Below are 14,597 nucleotides of genomic sequence, written 5' to 3' on the forward strand. Positions count from 1 at the left end.
TTTCTTAGGTTAGTAGAGGTAGCCCAACTGACGTATCTTCCCTCTAAAAATTCAAACTTTCCACCAGGGCGAGCATGGCTCTTTCGCACCATCTTGGGTAACGGTGCTCGCGTCATCAGCTAATGTCACGGCAGCCATCTTAAATGGCGATAATCGCGTCATCAGTTGACGTCATGTACTCGCGTCATCAGCTGACGCCACGGCCGCCATCTCGGATGACGTCAGTGGGGCCATACATAAGTTGTCCCCCTACTTATGGTTCCTTTAAATAATCGCAACAGTGCCGAAATCGTAGATACTTAGATGAATTAGCGTGAAATAAAAAACCAGTTAAAATCGCTGGACAGAGTAGTGGCAACTTAGTTTAAGGGAGTACCTGGACAGTTTTAAATATATTATACGAAATAACTTGCAGCCTTATAGCGGATTTTTTTCAAAGGTTACTCAAGAAAGGAGGCTTTCCAACACCAGCAAAATGAAGGAAGACCAGCAGGCGATCGATGCTTCGTATAGGAACTGGCAGTTGACCCTAGAAGTACACGCATCACAAAAAGTTTAGCATCACCTTGGTTCCGAGAGTTCCGGAAACAGTACAGAAAACTGGAATAGAGATCAACATAAACACCATTTCCGCTCTTTTTATTGCTCATCAAAACCACACATTGCATATTGTACCACCATACAGCGAGGTAGTGGTCCAGATTGTTGTACACACTGGTACCTCTAATACCCAGTAGCACATCCTCTTGCATTGATGCATGCCTGTATTCGCCGTGGCATACTATCCACAAGTTCATCAAGGTCCAGATTGTCCCATTCCTCAACGGCGATTCGGCGCAGATCCCTGAGATTGGTTGGTGGCTCACGTAGTCCACAAACAGCCCTCTTCAATCTTTCCCAGGCATGATCGACAGGGTTCATGTCTGGAGAACATGCTGGCCTCTGTAGTCGAGCGATGTCGTTATCCTGAAGGGAGTCATTCACAAGATGTGCACGATGGGAGCGCGAATTGTCGTCCATGAAGACGAATGCCTCGCCAATATGCTGCTGATGTGGTTGCATTATCGGTCGGAGGATGGCATACACGTATTGTACTGAAATTAAGGCGCCTTCCATGACCACCAGCGGCGTGCGTCGGCTCCACATAATGCCATCTCAAAACAGAAGGGAACCTCCACCTTGTTGCACTCGCTGGACAGTGTGTCTAAAGCGTTCAACCTGACCGGGTTGCCTCCAAACACTTCTCCGACGATTGTCTGGTGTGTTATACTCGTATTAATAAAAAAAAGGAATATGTAAATGGAAAAAATTAAAGAATGCTACAAGTGCACTATTAAAAATGTTTTGCTTGTATGAATTTAGGCTATTCTGACTTCTTCTCTTACATTTCAGTTGTAGATGCAGGCAGGACACCAATGCGTGTCAAAAAATGAAGAAAATCCTCCTTACTTGGCTCCTCTTCACTTCAATAAAAATATTCAATACTGATATCAAGTCTTCTCTTATTCCGGAACTTATGTGACACAAAACACTCGTAGCCCGTCATACTCCGAGCAGCACATCTTAACAGAACTTCTACAAACGAGAGTGTGAGAAAACAAAATCATGTACAAAGAAAAATGAATGATGGTTTCTTTTTCATTTGCCTGCGGCTTACCGCGAATTCATAATTAATGTCTTTGCCAACACTTATGGTTGATCGCTATTTCATTCATTTTTTAAAGTAATTTTAACCTTACCATTTCCAGGGCGTCTTTCACCATGTACCTACACAATTGCCCCCACACTGTACGTTGACATGGTATGGAGACTTACAGTGTTTTTTGCATGTACCTATTTACATTTAGATTTGCCAATAGGGGTCGATGCCCTTTATTTGTCGGCTTCTCTTTTATTTAACGGTATGGATATGCCAGGTTATCCCATGTATGTTAAAGTTCTACAAGAAATTGAAAGATTATATACTTAATATTGTAAGTAGGCTGTTTAGCTTTTTATGTTGGTAACGCCACGTAGCGCTCTGTATGAAATTCACTGACTGTGCTGTGTGCAGTCTGTGGCTGGTTGGCATTGTTGGAATATTCTTTATTGTACTGTTGGACAGTTGGATGTGAACAGCGCATAGCGTTGTGCAGATGGAGGTGAGCCGCCAGCAGTGGTGGATGTGGGGAAAGAGAAGCCAGAGATTTGAGATGTTAATTATGATCAGACGAGCTGGACGTGTGTCCGTCAGAAAAAGGAAATTTGCCAAACTGGATGTCACAAATTATACATATATATTATGAGTTTTGAACACTATTAAGGCAAATAAATTGTTTGTTCTCTACCAAAATCTTTCATTTGCTAACTATGCCTATCAGTAGTTAGTGCCTTCAGTAGTCAGAATATTTCATATAGCTGGCAGTATTGGCGCTCATTGTATTGCAGTAGTTCGAGTAACGAAGATTTTTGTGAGGTAAGTGATTCATGAAATGTATAGGCTATTGTTAGTCAGGGCCATTCTTTTGTAGGGATTTTGAAAGTCAGACTGCGTTGCGCTAAAAATATTGTGTGTCAGTTTAGTGTTGATCAGAATAAGTAAAGAGAGAAATGTCTGAGTACGTTCAATGTTGCTCAGCTGCTTGAAATTCAAATAACGTAAGAAGTTTATCAGCACAGTAATTCATAATTTTTCCAAGGGGACGTTACAATGTGATAGTACATTACATATTTGAATTCAGCATGCTGACAACAATGTTCAGTTTGCTTCGACGTCTCTGCCGGGTTTCACGCTTGCACACTATCGGGTTTGGCGGCTAAGCACTATTTGTTAACGGTCAACATGCTAGTTACTACCGTCGCACGTGCGTGCACTCGTTTTCTTAGTGTCGCTTTCACAGTGAGTGTCACACTTTCACCTGAGTATTACATATTGAAGAACTGCCGTGGCGCTTGCCTTCATTCTGGGTGCAGTGGGTGTGTGCTTATTGTTCAAAATCCGACGCTGTGGCAGAAGATCCACATTTTTACGGCCTGGGCGTCATTAGTCCCCTTCGTACTCGCATTATCAGCGGAGAGATCCTGGCCAACAGCATCCGTCGACGAGGTAAGTACTGGCTCGAACAACTATAGTTCACTTATTACTGAATCAAGCGTCGTGAGCCACAATACTCAGAAATTATTTCGTTGCACGCGTATGTTAATGTCACCACACTTGACCATCCACTTATTGAAAGACACATATAGCCATCCAAAAACATTGTATAAATTGCTTGACTTTAAAGTCCGTTTCTTCACATGGAGTTTGGTTTCCAAAGAAAATTCGTATAATTATTGAGTTACAACAATGTACACTTGACAGCAAAAAAAGTGGGTCGCTGCCGAATACAACCAACATAACGTAGCTGTGTTGCAGGTCCTCTAAACACCAAAACCCCGTGGGGTACAGTCGTTTGACTACACACAATGGGTACCGCAAGAGACTACTAAGAGACCAAAGGTCTTTATGGCAGCCAGTCTAAGTGTCAACTAATATCGTCATACAAAACATATTAGAAAACACATTCTTAGTGATGAGACACCCCATAACACTCATAAACTAATCTTAATTACAACAAGTGACATACCAAAAGTTCTGAGAATACGGATTACTTTAAATATATCATACAGTAATCCTTAGTCAAAATTAAATACTTGAGACAATATATGGAGTTACAAAGCTGTACGGCAATTAGAAAAAAGTTTTTCGCTCTCTAAAAGGTTTTCCATCCACATGCTGAAGGTCGCTCAACGGCGAGTGGGTCTGGAAACAGGATATTGGACGAACAGGTAGAAAAACGCGATTAACGGCAACAAGCACTCTAAGGAAATCTCAACATAAACAGCGAATCACCAGTAATATCATTGTTCTCGTAACACATCAACAGCTACGTGTACACGAATTTGAACTTTAAATGACATGACCAACGTCGTCGTTCTGGACCTGGATTCAAACCCAGCACCTATAGCCACTGCTAACTAGGCTAAGCTTTGTTTGTGCCTTGTTGAGACCTGATCACTAGGCATAAAGAGACGTGAAGTATAGACGTTTGCACCAGTATCAGTTATCAGTTCAGATCCTGAAAATAAATGACGAAAATGTTTGCACTGAACTGGGAATCCTGTCATAACAGTTACCGTCCTGGGAACTACCCCCAACAACGTTTTATATGGTGTCAGTCACAAGGAACAAGGTACGCTCATGTTTAAAATTGAAATGCCATCATATAAAGCTTGTGACAGGGATGCAAACCTAGCGCCTAATCGGATTGTTAACGAAGTACAGTCATGCTCAAAAGTATCCGAACGACCTGGATTGCATTTTGTCTGATTCCCATGCAACCCACTTAACGCAGCTGTCTAGCAGGTCCTCTAATCGCTCCTTGATACAGTTGTTTGACTATTGAAAATGGTTCCAACAAGTCACCACTAGAAAACACTGTTCTGCATCGAAATAACTCAGGATGTAAAGTAATACCACGATACTACAAATATCAGGCAACACCTCATCACAGATAAGACTGTCCTTAAGCCTTGTAAGCTCGCATTTATTGCAATAACTGACATACCTGAAATGTTAGCACTCTCATTATTACGTCAGATAGGTAACGCACGTAGTAAGTTCGTCGTATTCATGATTTCCTCTTCAAAGTAATATACCATACTTGTTATTTAACACAAAATGTCATTAAAAATTAACGTTATTCACGAGCAGCTAGTTGAGAAAATGTATGAACTTCAAATGACACGACGAACCGACTCGTTCTGCATATGGATTCAAACCTAGGTAATGCAAACTAAGATTTCGTGACTGGCGGAAATTAACAGTCATTCCAGACTAGGCATAAAGAGAGTGATATACCTCGACTTTAGACAGTATCAGTTAACAAATATCAACTTTAAATTACATAACGTAAACATTTTTAACGGTCGCGAATTCCTACCCAGCATCTATTGTCCCTGTTAACGAACTACGAGAGATGTTAAATACTGCTTCTTCACAAGTAACATACTTGAAATGCAGTGAGGTAAAATTTTGTATTGGACAGGGGTTCGAAGCCAGAACCTAATCGGATTGTTATCGAAGCACAATCAAATTTGACATATCGGATTTTCTCAGCAGTAGCTAGCTGTATTAACTAAAATGAAGAGACGAAACACTAATTTTTTCCTTCCCAGGACTCCAACCCGGCACGTATCGCTGTTATATTCTAGAGAAAAGGAACGTTAACTATGGGTTTGTTACACCAGCAGCGAAATATGAGCATGTTTGAACTACAAATAATATGACAAATAATTCAGTGCTGACTAGGAATCGAACCCCACACATATCGTTGTTGACTACACACAAAGAGACTACATCTAACGAATTTTTCTCCACCAGCAGCTCGGAATAACATCTTTGAACTTACAGTAATCTCGCAAATAGTTCTGTGTCTCACTGGGAGTCAAAAACGTCAGATAACGTTAGTGTTGACAACGAATGAAAGTGCATTAAAAATAAAAATAATTATCTAACAGCAGATAGGGGTTCTCATGCTAGAGCTTGATAATACATAATGAAATGTTTAGTGCTGGGACAGGATTCCAACCCATTCATGCGCAATATGTGGAAATGTTGAGGAAACTGCAGTTTTGAACAAACAACAAGTTGTGGTCGAGATGTATTGTCACGAAGGGATCAAATTCCGCGTTAAGGGCGATCTGAGATGCATTCCCAGTTCAGAACCAATTTTATCGACATACAGAAGCTCAAATAAAAGACGGAATAAGTGTCCCTGTGACCATACACAGGGTTTGTTTCGTCACTAGAAATAAATAACTAGTATAAGAAAGGTTACTGGTGATAGAGTTTCTACATGTCGCCACTCCTTACTTTGTTGTAGTTCCACCTAATGTCTACTTGGTAGAGAAGGATTATCATGTTTAATGTGATTATCAGACTGCATTGCCATTATACCTTCTTCACTTGGCGTAGCCAGAAGAGAATAGAATCTGCCTCTCCCCATCAAAAAACATCGGCAGGAGTTGGAATCGAACCGATACCAACATCATATGAAACTCTCATCACTCCAACAGACTACCAAAGCCTCTTCTCTATGACTCATTTCTCTATCATAACGCTGTTGCGGCACACAAGATGAGAATTCTGACACACAGGTATGTAGTGGTTTGCAGCAAGTCAGTACATTTATTTATATGGTTGAACGAATCGCCATGAACTAGCTGCCACGGCTACCCAGTGCATAAATTCGACTCTATTTTGTAATCACCGAAATAATATCATGTAACTGCCACCTACACAGCACTGCCAACAGTGTAGGATGCAGATATTTAAATAGGAAGTGTTCCTTTCCATTTGAACTACTCTATTGCGCTATTTGTTTGTTGAAACCATCGTGCAGTGCTAAAGAAATGCTGTAACTGTCTGTCTCCCAGAAGTCTAGATCCGGCCATATGGATTATTTCACAGCACTGTGGAATGCCGAAGTTCTGGAGGAACTGTTGTTGACTTCCAGAGGTACAGTAGCTACGTCACACCTAGTAGCGTAACGGTAAGCGTCGCGCATTGTTGATAAAACGTCGCGTGTTCTATTACATTCGCTACTACATTTTTTTTAACATGGAAGATAACAATTTAATGGAACTTTGAACATAATTCTCTTCACTTCTCAACCCAAAATAGTCACATGTGGAAAAAAGGCTAACTTCTGCGTCATTTTGTTCTTTTCAGGTATAATAGACGGCCAGGCAGTAGATGCGTCTCGAAGCTTTTGTATTATGTATGGGGAGAGCGCATCGTGCCAAAATAGTCAGAAAAGTATTTTCTACGTTAGACGTCGTCTGGTAGTGGTATTTTATTCTTCTTCAAACCTTGTTTGACAGCTTTAACTCAGAACAAGTTTTCTACATGCATGTAATCAATAAACTGCATGTGCATTGTCAGACTGTTATAGATAACATCAGAGAATTCGCATATATCGTTGATGATTAATTTCTCTCTCATGTTTAGTATTGTTTTAACAACACTAAAAGAAACCTTACGAAAACTGTGCACTGTATTGTAAGAAATGAAATAAAACTACCCAAGATAACCTTACGACGAAAGTAAGTCTGTTTTACAAAACTGAGTATCTGTACACAAGCGTGCATCTATCTGCACGAATTAATAAAGTACTACTCACTTAGATTTCGATTGGGTCTGTGTTTAAATGGTATGCTGTGTCGTACTCAACAGGTATGCAAATGTGGCATTTCATAAATAAAGTTACGTATTCCTAGAAACCCAAAAATTGCTTGTCAGCAGCGGAAAGAGGCGTTACCTGTTGTGCAGCATTGTAAGTTTTTCACCATTGCACTATGAGCTGAAAGTGTTTTCTTACGATTTGCTTATCGATGTTTGATCTGACTGCTTGCAGCTCTTACACAGAAAGGATAAAAATGTTACACTCAGCGAGGCTGGAACCGCGAACCATAACAGACGCCTTTCCACAGGTCAGCACGTCAACACACAGCTAGCGGATAGATACGGTTTGCGCCTTCCTCTTACGAGGCCAATAGTGACTAGAACTCGTAAACCGCTATTTACAGGACGAGATTAGTTGCGTTTGCTACGTTCAACGACTTTTCTGGGCTGAAAACCGTAAATTTACAATCTTCTGTTACACCTCAAGCGATAACAACTGAGGTTATTCAATGGAAATGACACGAGAAATCAAGTGAACTTTGAGGCTTAATTCCGTGCACACCAGGAAGTAACTCGTCAATCACATAGTTGCCAAATATACCTTGCCTTGTTGCCCAATCTCAGTTACATTACCAGCAGGAAGAAGACGAACCGATGTGATCCTACATTGGGCTGGGAAGTGACTATAGCTGACGTCTCAAAGACGCGGCTGCGACGGCCTGGAATACGTAATCCGTCTGATTCACATTTTTGCAACTAGGTTTAGGGACTGGAGCTTAGTTGCTAATAATACTCAGAACTGGCTGCTACTAAGCATCATAAATCAGTAACTCTCATAGTTGTTTTTATATTTCTTTCGTAACTGTACTCAAACCTAAGAACTCATTCACGGACGTTTTCGTGCCTCGCCGATAGTCGAGCACACCAAACTAATAAAAGTAAAAAAAGAATGTGTGTAAGTGTGTGTGTGTGTGTGTGAGAGAGAGAGAGAGAGAGAGAGGGAGAGAAGAGAGAGAGAGAGAGAGAGAAAGAGAGAGAGAGAGAGAGAAATAAAGAAGAATGAGAGAGAGAGTAAAAAATTGTTGTAAAGAAATTGAATACCGGTATGTAAAGAAATCTTTCATTAAAATGACTCGTTCCACATCATTACGAAATGTCGTATTCATGATCTATGGAACAAGTATTAATTTAATCTAATCTAATCATATCATATTGGTTCAAATGGCTCTTAGCACTATGGGACTCAACTGCTGAGGTCATTAGTCCCCTAGAACTTAGAACTAGTTAAACCTAACTAACCTAAGGACGCCACAAACATCCATGCCCGAGGCAGGATTCGAACCTGCGACCGTAGCGGTCTTGCGGTTCCAGACTGCAGCGCCTTTAACCGCACGGCCACTTCGGCCGGCATATCATATTGCTGACTATCCATGAAGAGTCATGAAGTACCGAAATTTTCGCCTATATCAGTAACCAAATCTAAACTTGAAAATAAAAGACGACAGCTTTTGTAATAAACCGGGACTCCTATCAAGACCTTTTCATCCCTGTTAAGTAACCATGGAAGACGTCTGATATACCTCAATTCAGAAGTATCGAAGTGTGTATGAATTTAAAGATGAAGCACATGATGTGAAGTTCTGCGACGGAGATACGAACCCAAGACGTAATCGGATTGTTAAATAAGTAAAATCAAATGTTACGTATCGGTTTTTCTTGCCAGCTGTTAGGTGTTTAATCTAATATAAGGACACAAATTTTTGTGCCTGAGCGACAATCGAACCGCGCTCCTATCGTTCTTCTTTATTGTCCACGAATATTGCTTAAGTATCAATTGCTTACTCACCAACAGTAAGATGTGTGCGTGTTTGTCCATAAATTGTTGGCAACGTGAACAGACATTAAAAATGCACGTTAATTTTCACTAGCAGGCCGGTATGCAAGTGATAGGGCTTGAAATGAAATTATGAATATTTTTGTACTGGATCAGGATTCGGACCCACATATTTACCTTTGGAGGAGACCTAGAGAAGACTGCAGTCTTGGGAAAAGGAATGAAATGATTGAATTATACTGTTCCGAGAGATTCAGATCCTCGAAAGAGGAGATACGAATTCGAATCACAACCCAGTACCAAATTTTTCAACGTCTCTAGTTCAATTAAGTACAAGTAAAATAAGAGCCCTGTTCCTTTAGACGGCTATCAGTTCATCAAATAAAATTTTCTAATATAAGTAAGTTTACTGGTGACAGTATTTCTGTTTACCCTGACCTCCACCTATGTCATTTTCCAACGTAAACCGGCTCTGCCCAGTTAGGAATGAAGGAACGTGATGTTTAATGCGGATTCTGGATTATAACAGCTTTCTCTTGAGGTTACCGGAGGTAAAGTAAATCTGTTTGTGCCTCTTAAAAGTAAATGCTTGAACCCACGCATTGAACTTGTGATAGTTCGTTCCACCAGACCATTGTGGGCACATTTCTCAGCCCCAGGAGTGTGCTGTAATGGATGATGTGCTTAGCTTACTAAACTAGTCACGGTGGAAAAAAACGCGAGTCTATTAAATGGTTAAGTAGAAGCAAGCTTCTGACGTGGAGATTATGCTATTCTCATGTCAGCAGGATGTAAAGACTCTTCTAGGCGTCATAGCCTCGATTTGAAGCCATTTTGAAATTTTCACTAATTCAGGAAATTTCTTAGTTCCAGAAAATCCACTGTTAAGTGTGAAGTTACCGGATAATAATCACCGGATAATAATCACCGTCATTATTACTATCATTTTCTTCATACCGCTGCTGGAACACATGTGCTTGAAGATAATTTAAGTCCTTTTGGTCATTATAGAAGTAGTTGCCCAAGAACAAGTTCTTTCCCTGTCTACGGAATCCTTTTCATGTTCATATGAAACATCAGCAATTACTCGTAGATCACATTAAAACTAAAGTAATTGATGTAGACGTTACTTGATAACGAAAACGCGCTGCCTTTCGTCATTTAATTGTGCCTAGAAATGGCTGTCGAATACTGCCAAACCAAAAGCCAAGGGATCTTACTGCCTTCCAATATACGTCGCTGTCGGTTCTTCCATATGATTTGGTCGACGTGACCTGTTTCAAGTTGTGTATCACACAGAACGTTTTATAAAATCAATTGTTTTCCTTTGTAATTAACAGAAAGATTTTCATTGTAAGCTATCAAGTCCAAAATTTTCGCAATATTACTTCAAATTTAATATTCGCCTCCATAACGTAAGGAAAGTATTTCACAGTTGCAAAACCCGCATCCGACTCACTGTCCTTACACTTAGTCGCTGGCCATAAATTCTAGATCGAAGTGACGCCAGTTTAAGTAACCTAAAATGGTTCAAATGGCTCTGAGCACTATGGGACTTAACTACTGAGGTCATCAGTCCCCTAGAACTTAGAACTACTTAAACCTAACTAACCTAAGGACAGCACACACATCCATGCCCGAGGCAGGATTCGAACCTGCGACCGTAGCGGTCACGCGGTTCCAAACTGACGCGCTTAGAACCGCACGGCCACACCGGCCGGCTTAAGTAACCTAATGTAGCGAAGACTGTTTGCCAATGCTCTTTCTCACCGGAAAATATACAATTCACTCATTGGGCTCCATAAGTACACTGTAACAGTAATTTATGTGTGTATGCAATGCATACGGATTGTAGAATTTAGTGGTGCTCTCTCTTCCACTTCTGTGTACAACATGCCTGACCTAAACAGGCCCTTTATCATTACAGGCCCTGGGCGGTGCAACATCATGTTGACAACAGTAATGTACTTATACTGACAACCTCATTGTTCGTTTTACCCGATTTTGTAATCATTTAAGTAAAACAAAATGACCTTCGAGTGGGAGACATTTCGTCCCACTTTTCCTTCTGTGAAATTTGTCAGTAAGCTTTTTGCCTTCGAACCAGCGAAATGCGGCAGAGTACGGCCGGTAAACGATTTACAAACCACGATTTAGTGCCGTTAACACGATTTCTTTAAACATTGGCGTAGCTGAACGAATTTAGTTTCTTCTTAAATCGTTTTATGCAGCAACGTTCACAAATATCTCAAATAGGAAAAGCTCTGTATCCAGGTACGAAGGTTGTAAAACAAACTTCCCACAGTTTGTGTCAGGTTGATCTTTTCATCTGAAAGCACTCCTCAAAAAAATGGCTCTGAGCACTATTTTTTTTTTTTTTTTTTTTAATCGATGTTTGATCTGACTGTTTGTAGCTCTTTCACAGAAGGGATAAAAACGCTACACTCAGTGTGACGTACTGCGAACCATAACAGACACTTTTTCACAGGTCAGCACGTTACCACTTTTTTTTTTTTTTTTTCCTGGACCTCTTCCACTTCAGGCGTTGGCCCCTATCATCCATATCACCCCCAAAATCCTATCTAACCTAAAAAATTAAAAAAAAAATCTGTTGCCACCGCCACTTTCACCCTAACTTAACCTACTTTTTTATTTATTTTTTTCATTATTTTTTTTAAATAATATAAAAAGGAACTGAATAAATCTTCTTGCCGTCTGTCCAATACCCGTGAAACAGAAGAACACGAAATCAATCAAGCACTTCTGATTTGTTTTATGTTACGGCTTCTGGCAAAATTAGTTTTCCTGAGGCACTTTCACCTGCTGTACTATAAAAATAAATAAATAAATAAATGCCAACTTAATTATAATGAAGCACAAGTAGTATCAACTCGCTGTAGTGTTGTGCACCAACCCAAAAAAAAAAAAAAAAAATACCGCTTCATTATGGCAAAGTGTGAAGTAAGAAATTTTGAAACAAAGCTTTGTATTTCCGACTCGTTTTAAGGTTGTGGTGCTCTTCCATTATATACTGTATGTACTCGTCTATACTCGCATGTGTATTCGTAACTGCAAAATATGCAAACTGGCCGATGATCCAAGCATAGCTATTGTGCTTTGTTGCAGGAAAGAAATGCCAGTGTGGTTGAAGTACATCTTTAAGTGTTATAGCAGAGTCTGTGGTTCTAGTAATTTTTGCGAGTTTTTTTCTAGTCCAGTTCCATATGTGGTATTGGTCGCGGCAGATGAGAATGTGTGCCAAGGTATCTACAGTATGGCAATGATCGCAGTACGGACTCTGCTTCATTTTGATATTGTGCAACGTTTCACCTGTGGGGACCTTCTCGTTCACAATGTCATACCACGTAGACACTACTTTGGAGTGGAGGATGGGATTGTTAATGTTTTTCCAGACGTTACTCCAGTCGACCGCTGGATATTTCGTTTCAATTGGGTTTTGCCTATGGTGTCTCGTGAGGTGGTAATAGGTCCTTCTGGTGTTAAGCAGCTGTGAAGTATCTTGAATATAGCTCATTTCCAGGTAATAAGTCCGGACGTGATCGAGTTGAGCGCTGATGCGACCAACATCGACTGGGGCCTTTTTGGTCGTTGGGGCTAACCTGTTGAATAACGTTTTCGTAATTGTCGGATGGGGTGACTGCAGTATTTTGCGGATTCGGTCCATATATACGGCAGTGCATTGGTTCTTGATGTCTTTGACGCCCAAACCACCAGCGGTGCGGGTTAACACTATGGTTGGCATGGCGACTTTAAAGATGTTTCCGCTCCATATGAACCAATACGCTGCAGCTAAAAGCTTTTGCGCTGTATCCTTGGGTACTGGTAACACTGCTGCGATGTGATATATTTTGCTTAGCGCATAGCTGTTAATCAATAGAGCTCTCTGTATCCGATTGAGCGTTCTAGTTTTGTGTTCACGGAGAGTAGCCCTGAATATATTTAGTTTATGGTCCCAGTTGGCTACTGTCATCTCTCTTGGGTTGGCCATTAGAATCATACCTAAGTGGTTCGTCTTCTCTGTTCTTTGTAGCCATGTTCTTTGAATGGTCTCCATATGGGGTCCGATAGGTAAAATTTTCGATTTTTGTTCATTGAGTTTGGCTCCGGAAGAAGTGGCGTAAGCGTGGATTATTTGTTGAACGACTTCCATTTCTGAGTGCGTGTTAACTACTACACTGACGTCATCAGCATAAGCGTGACACACGGTTTTTGTACCCAACACCTGTAGACCTTGTAACCTGTGATGCAGGTTTAACAGTAACGGTTCTACGGCGATTGCGTATAGTGCCATAGAAAGGGGGCAGCCTTGTCTCACTGATTTCTTGATCAGGACTGGTGAGCTTAGCTGACCATTAATTTTGATTCGAGAGGAAGTGCTGACTACACATTTGCGTATGATCTGAATAAAATGAGCACTGAATCCCATCCGTTGCATTACAGTTAGTAGAAAGTGGTGGTTGATGCGGTCAAAATCCTTATCGAAGTCTAAAAACATGAGACCAACATTGCATTTGCATAGCCACGACAAATATATTATGTCTCTATATTCACATAATGCATTCGACATTGATCTCCCTGGGACAGCACTCATTTTATAAGGGCCAAGTACTTTCGGCAGCACCGTCTTCAGTCTACAGTTTATGAGTCGGGTGAAGATTTTATAGTCGGAATTGAGGAGTGTTAGTGGTCGAAAATCCTTCAGCGTAGCGCTACGTGGTTTTTTGGGGATCAGTACAATCATTCCTTCGGTAAACTGAGATGGCACCTGCACGTCTCCCAATAATTCATTGCATATTTTGGTGAATTCCGGTCCTATGATGTGCCAAAAACAAGCATAAAATTCTATGGGTAGGCCATCTAAACCAGCAGATTTCTTTGTAGGCGAGTCTTTCATTATGGCACATACTTCTTCCTCAGTTATGTGGGCTACAAGGTCGGCGTTGTCAGTCGGATGGACCGTGGATTGAATGTTGGATAAAAGCGGCTCACTTGCCGTCGCGTCAGTCGCCGATGCGGAGTAAAAATCCGTATAATGTTGCACCACGTAGTTTTTTACTGTGACTTGTTGATCGTATTCGTTCCCCTGTTCATCACTGAGAGTGTGGATTAACTTTTGTTTACCTCTCCTGGCTTCCCGTATCACGTGATATACGGACGTATTCTCCTGCGTCAGTTCAATCGGAGGACGCGATCGAACTTTTTTCCCCTCTAGTGATTGTCGTACCAACGCCGTTATTCTTGCTTTAGTGCGTTTTATTCTATAGCTGTTTGCTACTAATCCCATGGGGTCATCATATAGTTCGCGGAGGCAAAGAAAGTGATACTCCAAGGTGCGTTTTCGCCAGTACGCTTTCATGCGACCATATCGTGCGATGCATTTTTTTATCTGCGGTTTCGCAGACTGTAGCCACCACATGATGCGTGTTGGATATTTGGATTGCATCCGAAGACAACGCTGCCATGTAGCATGGACCTCCTGTTTCAGTACTTCGTCCTCCAAAAGTGACACGTTTAGCTGCCATACGCCCCTTCCCAGGA

This window comes from Schistocerca americana, chromosome X (assembly GCF_021461395.2).
Source record: "Schistocerca americana isolate TAMUIC-IGC-003095 chromosome X, iqSchAmer2.1, whole genome shotgun sequence".
NCBI classification, from domain to species: Eukaryota; Metazoa; Arthropoda; class Insecta; order Orthoptera; family Acrididae; genus Schistocerca; species Schistocerca americana.